Below are 21,472 nucleotides of genomic sequence, written 5' to 3'. Positions count from 1 at the left end.
CCTGCATCTTCCCGTACCTGCTGCCCTGTGGCAACACATTGCTATAGACTTTATTACTGATCTTCCTGTTTCTGCCGGTTGTAAGGTCATTTGGGTGATCACCGACCGCTTTTCTAAAATGGCCCACTTCCTCCCTCTGCCTGGTCTCCCGTCAGCATCTGTGCTGGCTAAGGACTTTGTCCATCACATCTTTCGTCACCACGGCCTGCCCCTCCACATTGTGTCTGATCGGGGGATCCAGTTCACTTCGCGCTTCTGGAGAGCCACGTGTAAGCTGCTGGATGTCACCCTGGATTTCTCCTCTGCTTACCATCCGCAGTCCAGTAGCCAAGTGGAACGTATCAACCAGATCCTTACCAGCTTCCTCCGGCACTTAGTCACCGCTCACCATACCGATTGGGTGGAGCTCCTACCATGGGCCGAGTTCTCCTATAACAACCATGAGAGCGAATCTTCTTCCAAGTCCCCGTTCTTTGTGGTCTACAGGCAACATCCCCGGATTCCGTTTCCCGTTTCCGCTTCAGTGGACAACCCTGCCGCGGAGTCTCTGGTCAGCGAATTTTCCACTATTTGGGAGAACATTAGATCCGCACTTCTTCATACCTCCGAGCGGATGAAGAGACATGCGGATAAGAGACGTCTGGATCCGCCTCAATTCCGTCCGGGAGACAAGGTTTGGCTCTCCTCCAAACATGTTCGTCTCAAAATACCCTCCTATAAGTTGAGTCCACGGTTCATCGGTCCATTTCAAGTCCTCAAGCAAATCAACCCAGTAGCCTACAAGTTAAAACTCCCGGCCACTTACGGATTCCCAACTCCTTCCACGTATCTCTCCTCAAACCAGTTGTGCTTAATTCTTTTTCCGACAAACCAAGTACCTCCCAAGCTCCGGTCTCCGCTGAGGACGTCTATGAGGTAGAGAACATTCTGGCCACCAAGAGGGTAAGAGGAAAGACCTTTTTTCTGGTGGATTGGAAGGGGTTTGACCCAGAGGAGAGAACTTGGGAACCCAGGGAGAACATCCACGCCCCGCTTCTCCTTAAAAAATTTCTTTCAGGCCTAAAAAAGAGGGGGCGTAAAGGGGGGAAAACTGTAGTATCGGCGTCTCTGCCTCCTGACAGGCAGAGACGCCGTCCCTCTTACCGCCGTGCTCCCCGCACACGGCGTCCTCCGGCGCTCCTGCTTCTGCTGCTGCCGGCGCGCGTAGCTTCCCGGGCACTGTGCTTAAGGCACGCTCCCTCCCTCTTAAAGGGGCCGAGTGCGCCGTCCTAAGGAGTCCCCGGCCAATGGCCGGAGGACCTCTCATATATAAGGCACCTCCTCCAAAATGGAGGTGCCCGTGCAAGGTTGTAGCTTGTGTGTTAAACTCTGCTTCAGCACTCAGGTCCCGCTGCTAGCCTAACTACCAGTCCTGCCCGCCAGCCTGACTACTAGTCTAGCCCGCCAGCCTGACTACTAGTCCAGCCCGCCAGCCTGACTACTAGTCCAGTCCGCCAGCCTGACTACTAGTCCAGTCCGCCAGCCTGAATACAAGTCCAGTCCGCCAGCCTGACTTCCAGCCCTGTCCGCCAGCTTGTCTACTCTCCAGCCCGACAGTCTGTCTACAGTCCAGTCCGCCAGTCTGTCTACGGGCCCTGCCCGCCTGCTTACCTGGAAGCACCTGCCTGTTACCTGCCAGCCCGTTTACCTGGAAGCACCTGCCTGTTACCTGCCGTGCCTGCCAGCCTGTTTACCTAGAAGCACCTGCCTGTTACCTGCCGTGCCTACCAGCCAGCCTACCTGGAGGCTCCTGATTGTTACCTGCGGTGTCTGCCAGTCCGTCTGCCCGGATCACCCGTCAGCCTTCCTGCCGTGCTCATCTGCTGTACCGGTCAGTCCCTGCCTTCTGACCAGTGCGAGTCACCTGCTCTCATACAAGGTCGGTCCCAGAGTAGCACCTGGTCCCTCTGCTCAGTCCCTCCCTGGTCACGGAGCCGATTGAGCCGCCATACGACCTTGGTCGGTCCGAGTTGATACCTAGTTACGCCCCTCTGGTCCCTCCTTGCACTGCAGCACAGAGGTTCCACCACCCGGATCCATAACAATTTCCATTGATGATTTTTTTGTGATTTTCTTGTCAGCACATTCAACTTTGTACAGAACAAAGTACTCGATGAGAATATTTCATTCATTCAGATCTAGGATGTGTTATTTGAGTGTTCCCTTTATTTTTTTGAGCAGTGTATATATATATATATATATATATATTAGATAAATATTTATATATACTAGCTATTGAGCCCGTTCTATGTGCGGGTGGCGAGCATTTTTATTGGTATATGGTCTCCCATGCTGGTATGTGCTGCCCCCATCCTGGTATTTGTGCTCCCCAATCCAGTTGCCCTATCCTGTTATGTGCTGCCCTCATCTCTATCCTGTTATGCATGGCACCCCTCACGCCCAATCCTGGTATGCAAGGCACCCCTCATCCCCAATCCTGGTATGCATGGCTCCCTCATCCCCAATCCTGGTATGTATGGCCCCCTCAGCCTTATCCTGGAATGCATGGGCCCCTCACTCCCATCCTGGTATTCATGGCACCCCTCATCCCCAATCCTAGTATGCATGGCACCCCTCATCCCCAGTCCTGGTATGCATGGCACCCCTCATCCTGGTATGCATGGCTCCCTCATCCCCAATCCTGGTATGCATGGCCCCCTCAGCCTTATCCTGGTATGCATGGGCCCCTCACTCCCATCCTGGTATGCATGGTACCCCTCACTCCTATCCTGGTATACATAGTACCCCATCCCTCATCCCTAGCCTGGTATGCATGGCACCCCATCCCTCATCCTGGTATGCATGGTTCCTCTCATCCCTATCCTGGTATGCATGGCACCCCATCCCTCATCCTGGTATGCATGGTCCCCCTCATCCCCCAATCCTGGTTTGCATGGTCCCCTCATCCCCAATCCTGGTATGCATGGTACCCCTCATCCCCCAATCCTAGTATGCATGGTACCCCTCATCCCCCAATCCTGGTATGCATGGTCCCCCTCATCTCCCAATCCTGGTATGCATGGTCCCCCTCATCCCCCAATCCTGGTATGCATGGTCCCCCTCATCTCCCAATCCTGGTATGCATGGTCCCCCTCATCCTCCAATCCTGGTATGCATGGTCCCCCCACATCCCTATCCTGGTATGCATGGCACTCCATCCCTCATCCTGGTATGCATGGTTCTCCTCATCTCTATCCTAGAATGCATGGCACCCCATCCCTCAATCCTGGTATGCATGGTCCCCCTCATCCCCCAATCCTGGTATGCATGGCCCCCCCAAATCCCTATCCTGGTATGCATGGTACCCCTCATCCTGGTATGCATGGCACTCCTCATCCCTATCCTAGTATGCATAGTACCCCATCCCTCATCCCTATCCTGGTATGCATGGCACTCCATCCCTCATCCTGGTATGCATGGTTCTCCTCATCTCTATCCTAGAATGCATAGCATCCCATCCCTCAATCCTGGTATGCATGGTCCCCCTCATCCCCCAATCCTGGTATGCATGGCCCCCCCAAATCCCTATCCTGGTATGCATGGTACCCCTCATCCTGGTATGCATGGCACTCCTCATCCCTATCCTAGTATGCATAGTACCCCATCCCTCATCCCTATCCTGGTATGCATGGCACTCCATCCCTCATCCTGGTATGCATGGTTCTCCTCATCTCTATCCTGGAATGCATGGCACCCCATCCCTCAATCCTGGTATGCATGGTCCCCCTCATCCCCCAATCCTGGTATGCATGGTCCCCTCATCCCCAATCTTGGTATGCATGGTCCTCTCATCCCCCAATCCTGGTATGCTTGGTCCCCTCATCCCCCAATCCAGGTATGCATGGTCCCCTCATCCCCCAATCCTGGTATGCATGGTCCCCTCATCCCCCAATCCTGGTATGCATGGTCCCCTCATCCCCCAATCCTGGTATGCATGGTCCCCTCATCCCCCAATCCTGGTATGCACAGTCCCCTCATCCCCAAACCTGGTATGCATGGTCCCCTCACCCCCAATCCTGGTATGCATGGTCCCGCTCATCCCACAATCCTGGTATGAATGGACCCCGTACATCCCTATCCTGGTATGCATGGCCCCCCCACATCCCTATCCTGGTATGCATGGTACCCCTCATCCCCAATCGTGGTATGCATGGCACGCCTCATCCCCAATCGTGGTATGCATGGCACCCCTCATCCCCAATCCTAGTATGCATGGCACCGCTCATCCCCAATCCTGGTATGCATGGCTCCCTCATAACCAATCCTGGTATGCATGGCCCCCACAGCCTTATCCTGGTATGCATGGGCCCCTCACTCCCATCCTGTTATGCATGGCACTCCTCATCCCTATCCTGGTATGCATGGTACCCCATCCATCATCCCTATCCTGGTACGTATGGTACCCCTCATCCTGGTATGCATGGCACTCCTCATCACTATCCTTGTATGTGTGGCGCCATGCTGCGCATGGTGCCACAGAACCCAGAAGGGTGCATTGACGGATTTATCCACAAGAGGCCCTCACTACATGCAAACACCTCCACCTTCCATCTCATACCAGCAGAGGGAGCCCTGATAGGGATATATAAAGGGAAGGTGGAGCCAGGCAGCTCAGTCTAAAGTTAGTGATTAGATAAGTCTACAGTTAGTGTTCAGAGAGGAGCACGCAGGCTGCTGTGTGAGGCAAGCTAGGCCTCCAGCAGTACTGAAGCCTAGTGAGGGCCCCGAGCGTGGCCGAAGGTGAGTGGAAGAAAGGAGTGATAAAGGGGGCAGAGGAGCATACCAGGCTCACCCCAGTATATATACCGGACACCGGGTCCAAGCCTACCGGGACCCTTTACGCCCAGTAGGGATAACCGGAATCCCAGGAGGACTACAAGTCCCTGGCAAACCGGAAGCTAGACACATACAGGACCAGGAACCACGAAGGCCCCGACGTCCAGGGAAAGTGGTTACCAACCGGAGGTCCTACTTCAGAGCAACAGGTGGAGTAGAAAAAGCAAGACACATAAGCTAGGCACAGTTGCAGGCTGGCCAGGAGCTTACACGGAGGCAGACACGGATCAGGAGGCCTTATACCCGCTCCCTGGGGAGAAGTCCAAAAGTGCGCTCTTCACCTAGAGTACCCTGGACTGTATTTACCAGCTGTTCCAGTAAAGGTAACGAAGCAAAACCCCGTCTCTGTCCGTTACTCCTGCTGCATTCTCTACCTGCACAACAACGCCCAGCGCACCCACCATCTATCTATCTACACTGCCCTGAGGCCCGCTCCACCTGTGGGGAGCTGTACCATCTTTAGCTGCCTTGTCACCTGCCTCAGAGGACTGCTGCAGCGCTGGTGACCTTCACCAGACACCACAGGTGGCGTCACGAATTTCTCTGAACTTTATTAGTAATCGCTACCCCTTTTGTGCACTGTCCGCCCTGGGCCAGCCACCGTGATATATATATACTGTCCCCAAACAGTAAGGCCCCCAGGGGCGCGACATCCCAACTGGCGTCACGAACAGGATTGCGTGCCCGTTGCCACCTGGTACTGTGCGCCTTAAAAAAGACTGTAAATCTTACTGTGGTGAAGTTTTTTCCCGCCAATTGCCGCTGTTTCCCGCCATTATCTGCCATTTTCGGGTTGCCGCGCGGGAAGAAGAGGGGTGTAACAGCTGGAAGCGCGCAAAGTCGAGGACACGCCCCGCCCCTGACGTTGAACCAGGAAGCGTCAGGTCCTGGAAGGAGCCAGAGGACGTCAGAAGCAAGCGACGCAAGGTCCTGAAAGAAGACCGTCGCCCGCGGAGCTGCGGCCTACCTCAATGAAAAGTTCAGAAGGTAGGCTCTAGTTCACTAGGGGGGCACAACGATGTCCGAAGCCCAGCAGAGCGCCGGAATACCGGTTAACGGCCCCGATGTCACACTTGCGATCGACGCTGAGCAGGCTGAAGCGGCCGCTCCACCAGCAGGGCCTGTAACCCCTGTCATACCTATGGCCCTGCCGTATATCCCGGGAGCAAAGTGGTTTCCCCAGTATAATGGCAAACCAGACACCCTGTCCGGATTCAAGAGGAAGATATGCGGCATACTGGACATGTATTCTATGACTGGTAAGCAGAGAGCCGCTGTAGTGTTAGGACAATTGACTGGTGCCGCTGAGCGTGAAGTTGAAACCTGGCCAGACGCAGACCAAGAATCAGTGTCCACCATCTTTAAAAGACTGCAAACAGTGTTTGAAAACCGCACTGAAACAGATCTCCGGATGAGGTTCTACCATTGTGTCCAAAAACCTGAGGACATTATCCTGGACTATGCCTGGCGCTTACAGGAGGCCCTGCGGTCCCTGAAACAGGTTAGTCCAGCCAGCATCCATGATGAAAATAAAATGCTGATGGAACAGTTCATCCGGGGGTTAAAGTCCCAGGAGGAGAGCAGAACTGTATGGTGGTGGGCCTTAGACCATCCAGATGCCACCTTTGACACCCTTAAGGACATGGCTATAAAGGGCCTGCAGCCCCTGGAAACAACAGACACTGCTATCCAGCGTTACCAGGGTGGGGCCACCCCCGTGCCTGCAGCACCCACCGTTCCTTCACTAACGGCCGAAACAAGGAAGCAAACAGTGCCCCCTAGCGAGCTGGACAGCCTACGCTCTGAGGTGCGCCAGCTAAGTAAAACCCTGGCCACTGTCATGAGCACCCTGCAGCTACAGACGGAGCCTGAGCCAGAAGGAAGGATCTTGCTAGCCGACAGCCCTGATGATGTCCCCTGGATGAGAAGAAGAAGGAGGACAACGCCACCCCGTAGGGCGAGAAAACCACCCCGGAGGGGGACAATGCCGCCCCGTGGAAGGACCAACGACCAACGGCGCCCTCCAGAGGACTTCATTTGCTACCGCTGCCATAAAGCAGGCCACACCACGCGGAGGTGTCCTTTAAACGAGGAAACCCTGGGGCCGAGGGCCGACACCCAGGAGTAGACCAACCAGGCCCATCAAACTGGTACCACCGGTTCGTGGGAGGAAGACCTTTCCTGCCAATTGTGGTGGACGGCATCGCGACCCCTGCCCTGCTGGACACAGGATCTCAGGTAACCATCATGCCTGATGTCCTCTACGATTCACTGACTGAGGACCAATAACTCAAAATATATTATAACCACCAACATACACAAAAATTACTGACTGAGGTGGAATAGCAATAAATAAAAAATGATATTTTATTATAAATATTAAAATATGATGAACAAACCACCATACTAAATGCAGTTTATCCTGTATGTCCCCTCCTTTATCACACGGGTCATACTCAGGATATTAATATTCCCTAAAACCAATCACCCAATGTGTAATAACTGATGTCTAGACTACTCTCAATATATCTCTATCCTAAATTGCCAACCCTTAGACGAATATAAGCTATTTCCACAGGGGGAACATGGAATTATTATTGCACTTTGCCCTCTGCAGAATATAAGACTATAGACCCCTTCTTATCCTATATATAGTCGGGGTTATATGAAAATGGAGAGGTTTAAATTATTTCCACAGGGGGAGCATAGAATTATTATTGCACTTTGCCCTCTGCAAAATATCAGACTCTAGACCCCATCTCATCCTATATATAGTCGGGGTTATATGAGACAGGAGAAATATTAATGTAGTAAATCGCATTACACATAAAGATGCATACCCTTTACCACGTATAGAGGAATCCCTGTCTGCCTTAAAGTCTGCAAATTACTTCTCCACCCTTGACCTCACTAGTGGGTACTGGCAAGTAGGTGTTGCTGAGGAGGATCGGGAGAAGACGGCCTTCACCTCCCCGATGGGACTCTGCGAGTTCAACAGTATGCCGTTCGGACTCTGCAACGCCCCCGGAACGTTCCAGAGATTGATGGAGTGCTGCCTGGGACACCGCAACTTCGAGACTGTACTACTATACCTGGACGATGTGATAGTGTACTCCAAAACGTATGAGGACCACTTGAAGCACCTGGCAGAGGTATTTGAGTCGCTGTCCCGGTATGGGATGAAGCTGAAGCCCTCAAAGTGCCACCTGCCCAAGCGAAAGGTACAGTACCTGGGGCACATCGTCACTCCAGAAGGAGTAGCACCAGACCCGGAGAAGGTCACTGCCATCCAGAAATGGCCGGAGCCGAAGAGCCTCAAGGAGGTACGTCAGTTCCTGGGACTAGTCGGGTATTACCGGAGGTTTGTGAAGGACTATACCAAGAAAGTGGCACCTTTGCAAGATCTCCTGGTAGGACAGTCCGGGAGAGGCAGAAAACCCCCTGTTTCAGTGGGGTAAGGACCAAGTTGAATCCTTTAAGGTGATGAAGGAGATCCTGACCGTCAAAGAGATCCTAGCCTACCCTGACTACAGCCAACCGTTCCTGCTGTACACTGATGCCAGCAACGAGGGATTAGGAGCTGTGTTAAGTCAGAAGCAGAATGGCCAAGTAAAGGTGATCGCCTATGCAAGCAGGAAGCTCCGCCTGACCGAGAGGAACCCAGAGAACTATAGCAGCTTCAAGTTGGAGTTCCTGGCCCTGGTCTGGGCCATCACCGAGCGGTTCAAACACTACCTAGCCTCCAGTAAGTTCACTGCCTACATAGACAATAACCCCTTGACTCATCTGGAAACAGACAAGTTAGGAGCCATGGAACAACGATGGATGGCTCGACTGTCAAATTACCAATTCACTATTAAGTACCGGGCGGGCCGCAAGAACGCCAACGCCGATGCCCTGTCCAGGATGCCTCACCAGTCGGACACTGAAGAAGTGGATGACCTGGAAGAGATTGAGCTACCTGCCTTCCACCGTAATGGAATGGTCCACGAGCAACGAGCCTCCAGGAGGCATCGCGGTAAGACGCTAAACCCTTTGCCTCACCACAGCTGGAAGGAGACCCAGGACAGCGACCTGGTTGTCAGCCGTATCAAGGAACTGATAACCCAGGAAGGTTCCTCCCTGGAGAAGGAAGCGTTTCCACAAGCCAAGCAACTGTGGGGTGAGAGAAGCCGGCTGTTCATCTATAGAGAAAAGCTGTGCCGAAGGTACGTCAACGCGAGGACCCATGAGATGGTTTGGCAGATCGTAGTGCCCAGGACGGACATCCAGATGGTGTTGGAGGCCTACCACGATCAAGCGGGGCACTTTGGCTGGAAGAAGCTAGAAACCCTGCTAAAAGGTCGGTTTTACTGGGTTGGAATGCGGAGCTCCATAGAGAGATGGTGCCGAGACTGTGGACCCTGTAGCCTCAGAAGGAAAGACTACAGCAGCCAGAAGGCACCCCTGCAACCCATCAAGACAATTCGACCCTTGGAGATCGTGGCCCTGGATCATGTCAAGCTGTCACCCAGCAGGTCAGGATATTCCTATGCCCTGACCATGGTGGATCACTACTCCCGGTTCCTGGTGGTAGCCCCCTCAAGGATCTGACGGCAGAAACTGTGGCGAAGACGTTTCAGGCGTACTTCTGCAGGCCCCATGGATACCCAGAGCAGGTGCTGACAGATCAAGGCTTAGCCATTGAAGCCGAATTGTTCAAGGAGTTCTGTCATCTGTACGGGTGTAAAAAGATCCGGACTACACCGTACCACCCCCAAACCAACGGTCTCTGTGAAAAGATGAATAACATCGTCATCGACCTGCTGAAGACCTTACCACTAGAGGAGAGAAATCAGTGGCCAGACCTACTACCTGACCTGGTAGATCTGTACAACCACATACCTGTGAGTTCCACCAATTGTACTCCAGCATATCTCATGCGAGCAAGACCTGGAAAGTTGCCCATGGACCTGGAGCTTGGTGTAATAGAACCCGAAGCAGATATATCCACTGAGGACTGGGACACGACCAGACAGGAGCAGTACAGAAGAGTACAGGCCTGTGTCGAAGACGGTCTCACTCGGGCACGGGGCAAGCAGGAAGCCCACTACAATAAAAGTGCCCCCACAGAACCCTTCACACCAGGAGAAGTGGTGTTAAAGAGGAAAAGGAGAAACCACAAACTTGATGACCAGTGGGAGAGAGAACCCTACACTGTGTTAAAGTCAAGATTTGATAGCAGGAAGACCTGTCTAATTACCAAGGACGGAGGAAGAACAACTGCAATGGTATCAAGAGACCACCTGAAGTTGTGTCCAGATCTGCTAAAGCCCCAGGAGGAAGTGCCTCTCACTGAACCGGAGGGGCCTAAAGAAGAAGTAATCCACACTGAATTAGGAGATTGGCCCCAAATAGGAGGAGCAGTGATAATACCTGTGATCCCCTTCTTTCAACAGCCAGAAGACCCTTTACAGCAAGAAGAACCTATAAGTGCTCCAGAAGAGCCTGCTCAAGAAGAATCCCCGGAAGAAGGATTCCCGGTTGGAGCAGAGCAAGAAGGCCCAGCCAATGGTACACTTGCCAGTCCCATGGAGAGGTTAAGGCAGTTTTACAACCTACCCACACATAGAGCTGACAGGGTAACAGATACAGATACCATTCACACTCCCGTACTACGCAGATCCACACGTAGCACCAAAGGCCAGGCCCCTGTTAGGTTTAGTGAATAAATAGAAATATCTACAGTATAAATAGTTGCCCCTGGGGTATATTATTATTGTGAAATTTTCATGTATTCATTTATTGTTGTGTTTTGCCTTGCTAATGGACAATTTGGGTGATATGGAGACTTTTCTATTGTATTTATTACCCGTAAGGGTATATATAAAAAGACTCTGTGGCTGAGGACTGTGAGCAGCCCAAAAACTGTTCATGTACATAATTGCACTCCCTGGAGTGCCTTGTTACAGACCACTGAACAAAAACCCATTTGGCGTGGCGGAAGACGTGGTCCATCACCTGGATCACCTATGCCCTGCACCCACGCCCAGGGCCTACGTGGAGGGTTTGCGGACGGGTCCCTCATGCTACCATGTACTTTTGGTGAAAAGGACACCAGGTTACGGGACTTGCAGTTACCTTATTATTGTAAATATTGATGTAATTGTTATTATTGTTGTTTAACTTGTTTTTGCAAAAATGCTTCAGTCCAGGAGTACTGAGTTTTACTAGGGGGGAATGTGGCGCCCTGCTGCGCATGGTGCCACAGAACCCAGAAGGGTGCACGGATGGATTTCTCCACAAGAGGCCCTCACTACATGCAAACACCTCCACCTTCCACCTCATACCAGCAAAGGGAGCCCTGATAGGGCTATATAAAGTGAAGGTGGAGCCGGGCAGCTCAGTCTAAAGTTAGTGATTAGATAAGTCTACAGTTAGTGTTCAGAGAGGAGCACGCAGGCTGCTGTGTGAGGCAAGCTAGGCCTCCAGCAGTACTGAAGCCTAGTGAGGGCCCTGAGCGTGGCCGAAGGTGAGTGGAAGAAAGGAGTGATAAAGGGGGCAGAGGAGCATACCAGGCTCACCCCAGTATATATACCGGACACCGGGTCCAAGCCTACCGGGACCCTTTACGCCCAGTAGGGATAACCGGAATCCCAGGAGGACTACAAGTCCCTGGCAAACCGGAAGCTAGACACATACAGGACCAGGAACCACGAAGGCCCCGACGTCCAGGGAAAGTGGTTACCAACCGGAGGTCCTACTTCAGAGCAACAGGTGGAGTAGAAAAAGCAAGACACATAAGCTAGGCACAGTTGCAGGCTGGCCAGGAGCTTACACGGAGACAGACACGGATCAGTAGGCCTTATACCCTCTCCCTGGGGAGAAGTCCAAAAGTACGCTCTTCACCTAGAGTATCCTGGACCGTATCTACCAGCTGTTCCAGTAAAGGTAACGAAGCAAAACCCCCTGTCTCTGTCCGTTACTCCTGCTGCATTCTCTACCTGCACAACAACGCCCAGCGCACCCACCATCTATCTACACTGCCCTGAGGCCCGCTCCAGCTGTGGGGAGCTGTACCATCTTTAGCTGCCTTGTCACAAGCCTCAGAGGACTGCTGCAGCACTGGTGACCTTCACCAGACACCACAGGTGGCGTCACGAATTTCTCTGAACTTTATTAGTAATCGCTACCCCTTTTGTGCACTGTCCGCCCTGGGCCAGCCACCGTGATATATATATATACTGTCCCCAAACAGTAAGGCCCCCGGGGGCACAACATATGCATGGTACCCCATCCCTCATCCCTATCCTGGTATGCATGGCACCCCATCCCTCATCCTGGTATGCATGGTTCCCCCACATCCCTATCCTGGTATGCATGGTACCCCTCATCCCCAATCCTGGTATGCATGGCACCCCTCATCCCCAATCCTGGTATGCATGGCAACCCTCATCTCCAATCCTGGCATGCATGGTCCCGTCATCCCCCAATCCTGGTATGCATGGTCCCCTCATCCCCAATCCTGGTATGCATGGCACCCCTCATCCCCAATCCTGGTATGCATGGCACCCCTCATCCTGGTATGCATGGCTCCCTCATACCCAATCCTGGTATGCATGGCCTCCTCAGCCTTATCCTGGTATGCATGGGCCCCTCACTCCCATCCTGGTATGCATGGCACTCCTCATCCCTATCCTGGTATGCATGGAACCCCATCCCTTATCCCTATCCTTGTATGTATGGTACCCCCTCATCATGGTATGCATGGCAGTCCTCATCCCTATCCTGGTATGCATAGTACCCCTTCCCTCATCCCTATCCTGGTATGCATGGCACCACATCCCTCATCCTGGTATGCATGGTTCCCCTCATCCCTATCCTGGTATGCATGGCACCACATCCCCCATCCTGGTATGCATGGTCCCCCTCATCCCCCAATCCTGGTATGCATGGTCCCCTCATCCCCAATCTTGGTATGCATGGTCCCCTCATCCCCCAATCCTGGTATGCATGGTCCCCTCATCCCCCAATCCTGGTATGCACGGTTCCATCATCCCCCAAACCTGGTATGCACGGTCCCCTCATCACCAAACCTGGTATGCATGGTCCCCTCACCCCCAATCCTGGTACCCCTCATCCCCCAATCCTGGTATACATGGCACCCCTCATCCCCAATCGTGGTATGCATGGCACCCACCATCCCCAATCGTGGTATGCATGGCACCCACCATCCCCAATCGTGGTATGCATGGCACCCCCCATCCCTCAATCCTTGTATGCATGGCACCCCCCATCCCCCAATCCTGGTATGTATGGCCCCCTCGTCCCTATCCTGGTATGCATGCCACTCCTCATCCCTATCCTGGTATGTATGGTACCCCTCATCATGGTATGCATGGTATCCCATCCCTCATCCTGGTATGCATGGTACCCCACATCCCTATTCTGGTATGTATGGTAACACTTATCCTGGTATACATGGCACCCCTCATCCCAATTCTGGTATGTATGGCATCCCTCAATCCTGGTATGTCCTCCTCATCCCTATCCTGGTATGCATGGCACCACATATTCCTATTTTAGTAAGCATGGTACCCCTCATCCCTATTCTGGGATGTATGGTACCCCATCCCTCATCCTGGTATGCATGGTACCCCGCATTCCTATCCTGGTATGCATGGCACCCCTCATCCCCAATGCTGGTATGCATGGCACCCCTCATCCCCAATCCTGGTATGCCTGGCACCCCTCATCCCCAATTCTGGTATGCAAGGCACCCCTCATCCCCAATCCTGGTATGCAAGGCACCCCTCATCCCCAATTCTGGTAAGCATGGCACCCCTCACCCCCCCCAATCCTGGTATGCATGGTTCCCTCACCCCCCCAATCCTGGTACCCATCATCCCCCAATCCTGGTATGCATGGTACCCCTCATCCCTATGCTGGTATGCATGGTACCCCTCATCCCCAATGCTGGTATGCATGGCACCCCTCATCCCCCAATCCTGGTATGCATGGCACCCCTCATCCCCCAATCCTGGTATGCATGGCACCCCTCATCCCCAATCCTGGTATGCATGGCACCGCTCATCCCCAATCCTGGTTTGCTTGGTACCCTCATCCCCCAATCCTGGTATGCTTGGTACCCTCATCCCTAATCCTGGTATGAATGGTCCCCCTCATCCCCCAATCCTGGTATGAATGGTACCCCTCATCCCCCAATCCTGGTATGCATGGTCACCCTCATCCCCCAATCCTGGTATGCATAGTCACCCTCATCCCCCAATCCTGGTATGCATGGTCCCCTCATCCCCCAATCCTGGTATGCATGGTCCCCTCATCCCCAAATCCTGGTATGCATGGTCCCCTCATCCCCCAATCCTGGTATGCATGGTACCCCTCATCCCTATGCTGGTATGCATGGTACCCCTCATCCCCAATGCTGGTATGAATGGCACCCCTCATCCCCCAATCATGGTATGCATGGCACCCCTCATCCCCCAATCCTGGTATGCATGGTCACCCTCATCCCCCAATCCTGGTATGCATGGTCCCCTCATCCCCCAATCCTGGTATGCATGGTCCGCTCATCCCCAAATCCTGCTATGCATGGTCCCCTCATCCCACAATCCTGGTATGCATGGTCCCCCTCATCCCCCAATCCTGGTATGCATGGTACCCCTCATCCCTATGCTGGTATGCATGGTACCCCTCATCCCCAATGCTGGTATGCATGGCACACCTCATCCCCCAATCATGGTATGCATGGCACCCCTCATCTCCAATCCTGGTATGCATGGCACCCCTCATCCCCAATCCTGGTATGCTTGGTACCCCTCATCCCCCAATCCTGGTATGCATGGTCACCCTCATCCCCCAATCCTGGTATGCATGGTCACCCTCATCCCCCAATCCTGGTATGCATGGTCCCCTCATCCCTCAATCCTGGTATGCATGGTCCCCTCATCCCCCAATCCTGGTATGCATGGTTTCCTCATCCCCAATCCTGGTATGCATGGTCCCCTCATCCCCCAATCCTGGTATGCATGGTCCCCTCATCCCCCAATCCCAGTACCCCTCATCCCCCAATCCTGGAATGCATGGCCCCCTCATCCCCCAATCCTGGTATGCATGGTCCCCCTCATCCCCCAATCCTGGTATGCATGGTACCCCTCATCCCTATGCTGGTATGCATGGTACCCCTCATCCCCAATGCTGGTATGCATGGCACCCCTCATCCCCCAATCATGGCATGCATGGCACCCCTCATCCCCAATCCTGGTATGCATGGCACCCCTCATCCCCAATCCTGGTATGCTTGGTACCCTCATCCCCCAATCCTGGTATGCATGGTCCCCCTCATCCCCCAATCCTGGTATGAATGGTACCCCTCATCCCCCAATCCTGGTATGCATGGTACCCCTCATCCCCCAATCCTGGTATGCATGGTCACCCTCATCCCCTAATCCTGGTATGCATGGTCACCCTCATCCCCAATCCTGGTATGCATGGTCCCCTCATCCCCCAATCCTGGTACGCATGGTCCCCTCATCCCCCAATCCTGGTATGCATGGTTTCCTCATCCCCAATCCTGGTATGCATGGTCCCCTCATCCCCCAATCCTGGTATGCATGGTCCCCTCATCCCCCAATCCCAGTACCCCTCATCCCCCAATCCTGGAATGCATGGTCCCCCTCATCCCCCAATCCTGGTATGCATGGTCCCCCTCATCCCCCAATCCTGGTATGCATGGTACCCCTCATCCCTATGCTGGTATGCATGGTACCCCTCATCCTCAATGCTGGTATGCATGGCACCCCTCATCCCCCAATCATTGTATGCATGGTCACCCTCATCCCCCAATCCTGGTATGCATGGTCACCCTCATCCCCCAATCCTGGTATTCATGGTCCCCTCATCCCCCAATCCTGGTATGCATGGTCCCCTCATCCCCCAATCCTGGTATGCATGGTTTCCTCATCCCCAATCCTGGTATGCATGGTCCTCTCATCCCCCAATCCTGGTATGCATGGTCCCCTCATCCCCCAATCCCAGTACCCCTCATCCCCCAATCCTGGTATGCATGGCCCCCCTCATCCCCCAATCCAGGTATGCATGGTCCCCCTCATCCCCCAATCCTGGTATGCATGGTCCCCCTCATCCCCCAATCCTAGTATGCATGGTCCGCTCATCCCCCAATCCTGGTATGCATGGTCCCCCTCATCCCCCAATCCTGGTATGCATGGTCCCCTCATCGCCCAATCCTGGTATGCATGGTACATCTCACCCCGGTTATGTATGGTCCCCTCACCCCTCCAATCTTGGTATGTGTGGCCCCCCTCATCCCCCAATCCAGGTATGCATGGTCCCCCTCATCCCCCAATCCTGGTATGCATGGTCCCCCTCATCCCCCAATCCTAGTATGCATGGTCCGCTCATCCCCCAATCCTGGTATGCATGGTCCCCTCATCCCCCAATCCTGGTATGCATGGTTTCCTCATCCCCAATCCTGGTATGCATGGTCCCCTCATCCCCCAATCCTGGTATGCATGGTCCCCTCATCCCCCAATCCCAGTACCCCTCATCCCCCAATCCTGGAATGCATGGTCCCCCTCATCCCCCAATCCTGGTATGCATGGTACCCCTCATCCCTATGCTGGTATGCATGGTACCCCTCATCCTCAATGCTGGTATGCATGGCACCCCTCATCCCCCAATCATTGTATGCATGGTCACCCTCATCCCCCAATCCTGGTATGCATGGTCACCCTCATCCCCCAATCCTGGTATTCATGGTCCCCTCATCCCCCAATCCTGGTATGCATGGTCCCCTCATCCCCCAATCCTGGTATGCATGGTTTCCTCATCCCCAATCCTGGTATGCATGGTCCTCTCATCCCCCAATCCTGGTATGCATGGTCCCCTCATCCCCCAATCCCAGTACCCCTCATCCCCCAATCCTGGTATGCATGGCCCCCCTCATCCCCCAATCCAGGTATGCATGGTCCCCCTCATCCCCCAATCCTGGTATGCATGGTCCCCCTCATCCCCCAATCCTAGTATGCATGGTCCGCTCATCCCCCAATCCTGGTATGCATGGTCCCCCTCATCCCCCAATCCTGGTATGCATGGTCCCCTCATCGCCCAATCCTGGTATGCATGGTCCCATCATCCCCCAATCCTGGTATGCATGGTACATCTCACCCCGGTTATGTATGGTCCCCTCACCCCTCCAATCTTGGTATGTGTGGCCCCCTCATCCCCCAATCCTGGTATGTGTGGCGTCACAAATTTCTCTGAACTTTATTAGTAATCGCTACCCCTTTTATGCACTGTCCGCCCTGGGCCAGCCACCGTGATATATATATACTGTCCCCAAACAGTAAGGCCCCCGGGGGCGCGACAAATGCATGGTACCTCATCCCTCATCCCTATCCTGGTATGCATGGCACCCCATCCCTCATCCTGGTATGCATGGTTCCCCTTATCCCTATTCTGGTATCCATGGTACCCCTCATCCCTATCCTGGTATGTATGGCCCCCCCACAACCCCTATCCTGGTATGCATGGTACCCCTCATCCCTATCCTGGTATGCATGGCACCCCTCATCCCCAATCCTGGTATGCATGGCACCCCTCATCCCCAATCCTGGTATGCATGGCAACCCTCATCCCCAATCCTGGCATGCATGGCAACCCTCATCCCCCAATCCTGGTATGCATGGTCCCCTCATCCCCAATCCTTGTATGCATGGCACCCCTCATCCCCAATCCTGGTATGCATGGCACCCCTCATCCTGGAATGCATGGCTCCCTCATACCCAATCCTGGTATGCATGGCCCCCTCAGCCTTATCCTGGTATGCATGGGCCTCTCACTCCCATCCTGGTATGCATGGCACTCCTCATCCCTATCCTGGTATGCATGGCACCCCATCCCTCATCCCTATCCTTGTATGTATGGTACCCCCTCATCCTGGTATGCATGGCACTCCTCATCCCTATCCTGGTATGCATAGTACCCCATCTCTCATCCCTATCCTGGTATGCATGGCACCACATCCCTCATCCTGGTATGCATGGTCCCCCTCATCCCCCAATCCTGGTATGCATGGTCCCCTCATCCCCAATCTTGGTATGCATGGTCCCCTCATCCCCCAATCCTGGTATGCATGGTCCCCTCATCCCCCAATCCTGGTATGCACGGTTCCATCATCCCCCAAACCTGGTATGCACGGACCCATCATCAGCAAACCTGGTATGCATGGTCCACTCACCCTCAATCCTGGTACCCCTCATCCCCCAATCCTGGTATGCATGGCACCCCTCATCCCCAATCGTGGTATGCATGGCACCCACCATCCCCTAATCCTGGTATGCTTGGTGTTAGAACTCTCCTGTTAGTTTTTTTCTATTTTGCTGGTCACATGACCTTTTTGCCTATTTAATCCTGCTCCGTCCTTCTGGCCATGCTGGACTTCATTGTAATTTCTACTCTTAAGCTAGCCAGGTGCTTTGTAACCTTTCTCAGTCAGTTTAGCTAAGTCTTTTGACCTTTATGTTCTATGTTGTGTGTTTGTCTTTTTACTGCTACAATTTCTGCTAGGAGGTGTCCATCTTTCTCCTAGTCCCTAGTTCTTGTAGGGATCCCTCCATCACATCTATAGGTCTTCGTTCAGCCTAGCTGAGGACTTTAGCGGGTCTGATCGCAGGATTAGGTTCCCCGTTACATCGTAGGGATCTAGCTTAGTTCTATTGTAGGGACAGATCTCCTGTCTTTCCTTAGTGCTTGTAGCCTATCATAACAGTAAGTCCAGCCCAAAAATATCTCTAAGGAAAGACCTCCAGTTTCCATCATGGTGTCGGTTCAGGATTTGGCTCAACGCCTGCAGGGACTCTCTCTGGAGGTGGCCGAGCTCCAACAACACGTGAGTAGCTGTTCTGGAGCGCATTTTGTGGAGCCAAAGGTACGATTGCCTGATTTATTTTTTGGTGAACAACAAGATTTTTTTTCCTTTAAAAATGCTTGTTTATTGTATTTTCGTTTGAGACCCAGATCCTCTGGGGATGAATCACAGCGCATAGGGGTCATAATGTCACTTTTGCGCAAAGAACCTCAGGGATGGGCCTTTTCTCTCCAACCTAGTGATCCGTGCTTTAGATCAGTGGATAGTTTTTTTTCTGCTTTGGGGTTGTTGTATGATGATCCTGATCGTGTCTCATCAGCTGAGACGGAATTGAGACTTTTGAGACAGGGATCAAGTATTGTGGAAAAATAATTGTACTCATTTCCGTAGGTGGTCTGCTCAGGTGGGATGGAAAGATTCAGCTCTGAAAAGTTTGTTTCCTGCTGGGATAGGTGAAAGGGTTAAAGATCTGCTCATTGCTTATCCTACACCTGGGAACTTGCAGGAGGCAATGCAATTAGCTATACGGGTGGACAGGAGACTGCGTGCAAGGGTTAATGAGAGTAAATCCTTTGCCATGTCAGCTCCTAGTCTTGAGAGGGTCTGTACTGACATTGGAGAGCCGATGGAGATTGGGGCGATGTCACCCCGCTCTCAGAAAAAAGACCGCAGGTTTTCTGAAGGTTTGTGCTTTTATTGCGGAAAATCTGACCACTTTATTAAGAACTGTGTGCTTCGTATGAACAAAGAAAAAAAAAAAGGTCAGTCACGCCCGTATTGCCTGTTTAAATTCTAAGGGGGTATTTCTTTCTGGAAGCACCTCAGTCCAGGAGGAATTGATTGAATTTCGGGTATTTGTGGATTGTGGTTCTACACTCAATGTGATTGACAAGGGATTTTTGGAAAAACTTAAATTAAAACCCGAACCTTTGTCATCCCCTATTGACGTGGTTTCTGTCGATGGCTCTCCCTTGAAATGTGTTACTCACAAGGTTTATGAATTTCCCTTCACTATTAATGGTATTCACCAAGAAAATTTGGATTTGGTAGTATTAAATAATTTGCCTTCTCCAGTAATTTTGGGGTTACCCTGGTTAAAATTGCACAATCCTGTACTGGATTGGTCTACTAATGAAATTAAGTCCTGGAGCCCTAAGTGTTATGACAAGTGTTGTAACGGGCGCATTGCTGCTGTGGATAAAGGGGAATTACATGTACCTATTCAGGATTTTTGGAAAGTTTTTTTCTGAGGAGGAGTCGCAAATTTTGCCTACCCATAGAGACTATGATTGTACCATTGAATTTGTCCCTGGAGCGACTCTTCCTAAAAATCGTTTAATCTTACTATTCCTGAGAGAAAGGCTTTGGAGGAATACATACAGACGAGGTTGGCCGCCGGTCATATCAGACCCTCTAAGTCACCTGTGGCTGTTGGATTTTTTTTTGTTAAAAAAAAAGGACAGTGGTTTACGTCCTTGTCTGGACTTTCGCGAGATTAATAAAATTACTGTACGTAATCCTTACCCACTGCCATTGATTCCTGATTTGTTTAACCAGTTAGTGGGGGCCAAGTGGTTCTCTAAAATTGATCTCCGGGGGGCATACAATTTGTTGCGCATGAAGGAGGGTGATGAATGGAAGACTGCTTTTAACACTCCTGTGGGTCATTTTGAGAATCTGGTTATGCCTTTTGGTCTTACCAATGCACCAGCATTTTTTCAGAATCTTATTAATGACATCCTTAGACCTTTGATCGGCAAAAATGTGGGTGTGTATTTGGATGACATTTTGATTTATTCGCCTGATCAGGAGTCTCATTGGCGGAGCGTACGTGAGGTATTACAGTTATTAATTGACAATTCGCTTTTTGCTAAGCTAGAGAAATGTGAGTTCGCTGTACAGAGAATTAGTTTTTTGGGCTACATTATCTCCAGTGAGGGCTTTGAGATGGACCCGGTGACAGTTCAAGCTGTGCAGGAATGGCCTAGGCCTATTGGTTTGAAATCGATACAGAGGTTTTTGGGTTTCGCCAATCATTACAGAAAATTCATTAAAAATTTTTCTATTATTGTTAAACCACTGACCGATCTCACCAGGAAAGGTGCTAATACGGTTCAGTGGACTACTGAGGCCATTGAGGCGTTTGTGTTTCTAAAGGAGAGGTTCAGCTCTGCCCCCATCCTTATGCAGTCTGATGTGACTAAGCCGTTTTTGGTTGAGGTTGATGCTTCTTCTGTGGGGGTCGGTGCGGTGTTGTCCCAGGAAAACAAGGATGGAGTACATCCCTGTGCCTTTTTTTCAAAAAAATTTTCTGAGACTGAACTTAATTACGATATTGGTAATCGGGAATTGCTGGCTATTAAACTCGCACTTGAACACTGGCGTCATCTCTTGGAAGGTGCTGAATTTCCCATTCAGGTTTTCACTGATCATAAAAATCTGATCTATCTTGATGCTGCCAAGCGCTTGAATGCCCGTCAGGCTAGGTGGGCACTTTTTTTTTCGCGGTTTAATTTTTCAGTTACTTACATCCCGGGTACCAAAAATGTTAAAGCTGATGCGTTGTCTCGCAGCTTTTCTCCCATGGTCGGTGCTGAGGAGGAGGAGAGCATTTTACAAGAAGGTGTTGTGATTGCTGCAATGGACTCCGTTTGGGAAGATGAGATTCTTAAAGCACAGGAGAATGCCCCATCTAACACTCCCCATTGG

Source organism: Phyllobates terribilis, unplaced genomic scaffold (assembly GCF_046119375.1).
Source record: "Phyllobates terribilis strain yellow unplaced genomic scaffold, ASM4611937v1 Scaffold_211__1_contigs__length_3443825, whole genome shotgun sequence".
Taxonomy (NCBI): Eukaryota; Metazoa; Chordata; class Amphibia; order Anura; family Dendrobatidae; genus Phyllobates; species Phyllobates terribilis.
Note: the sequence above shows the minus strand (reverse complement) of the source record.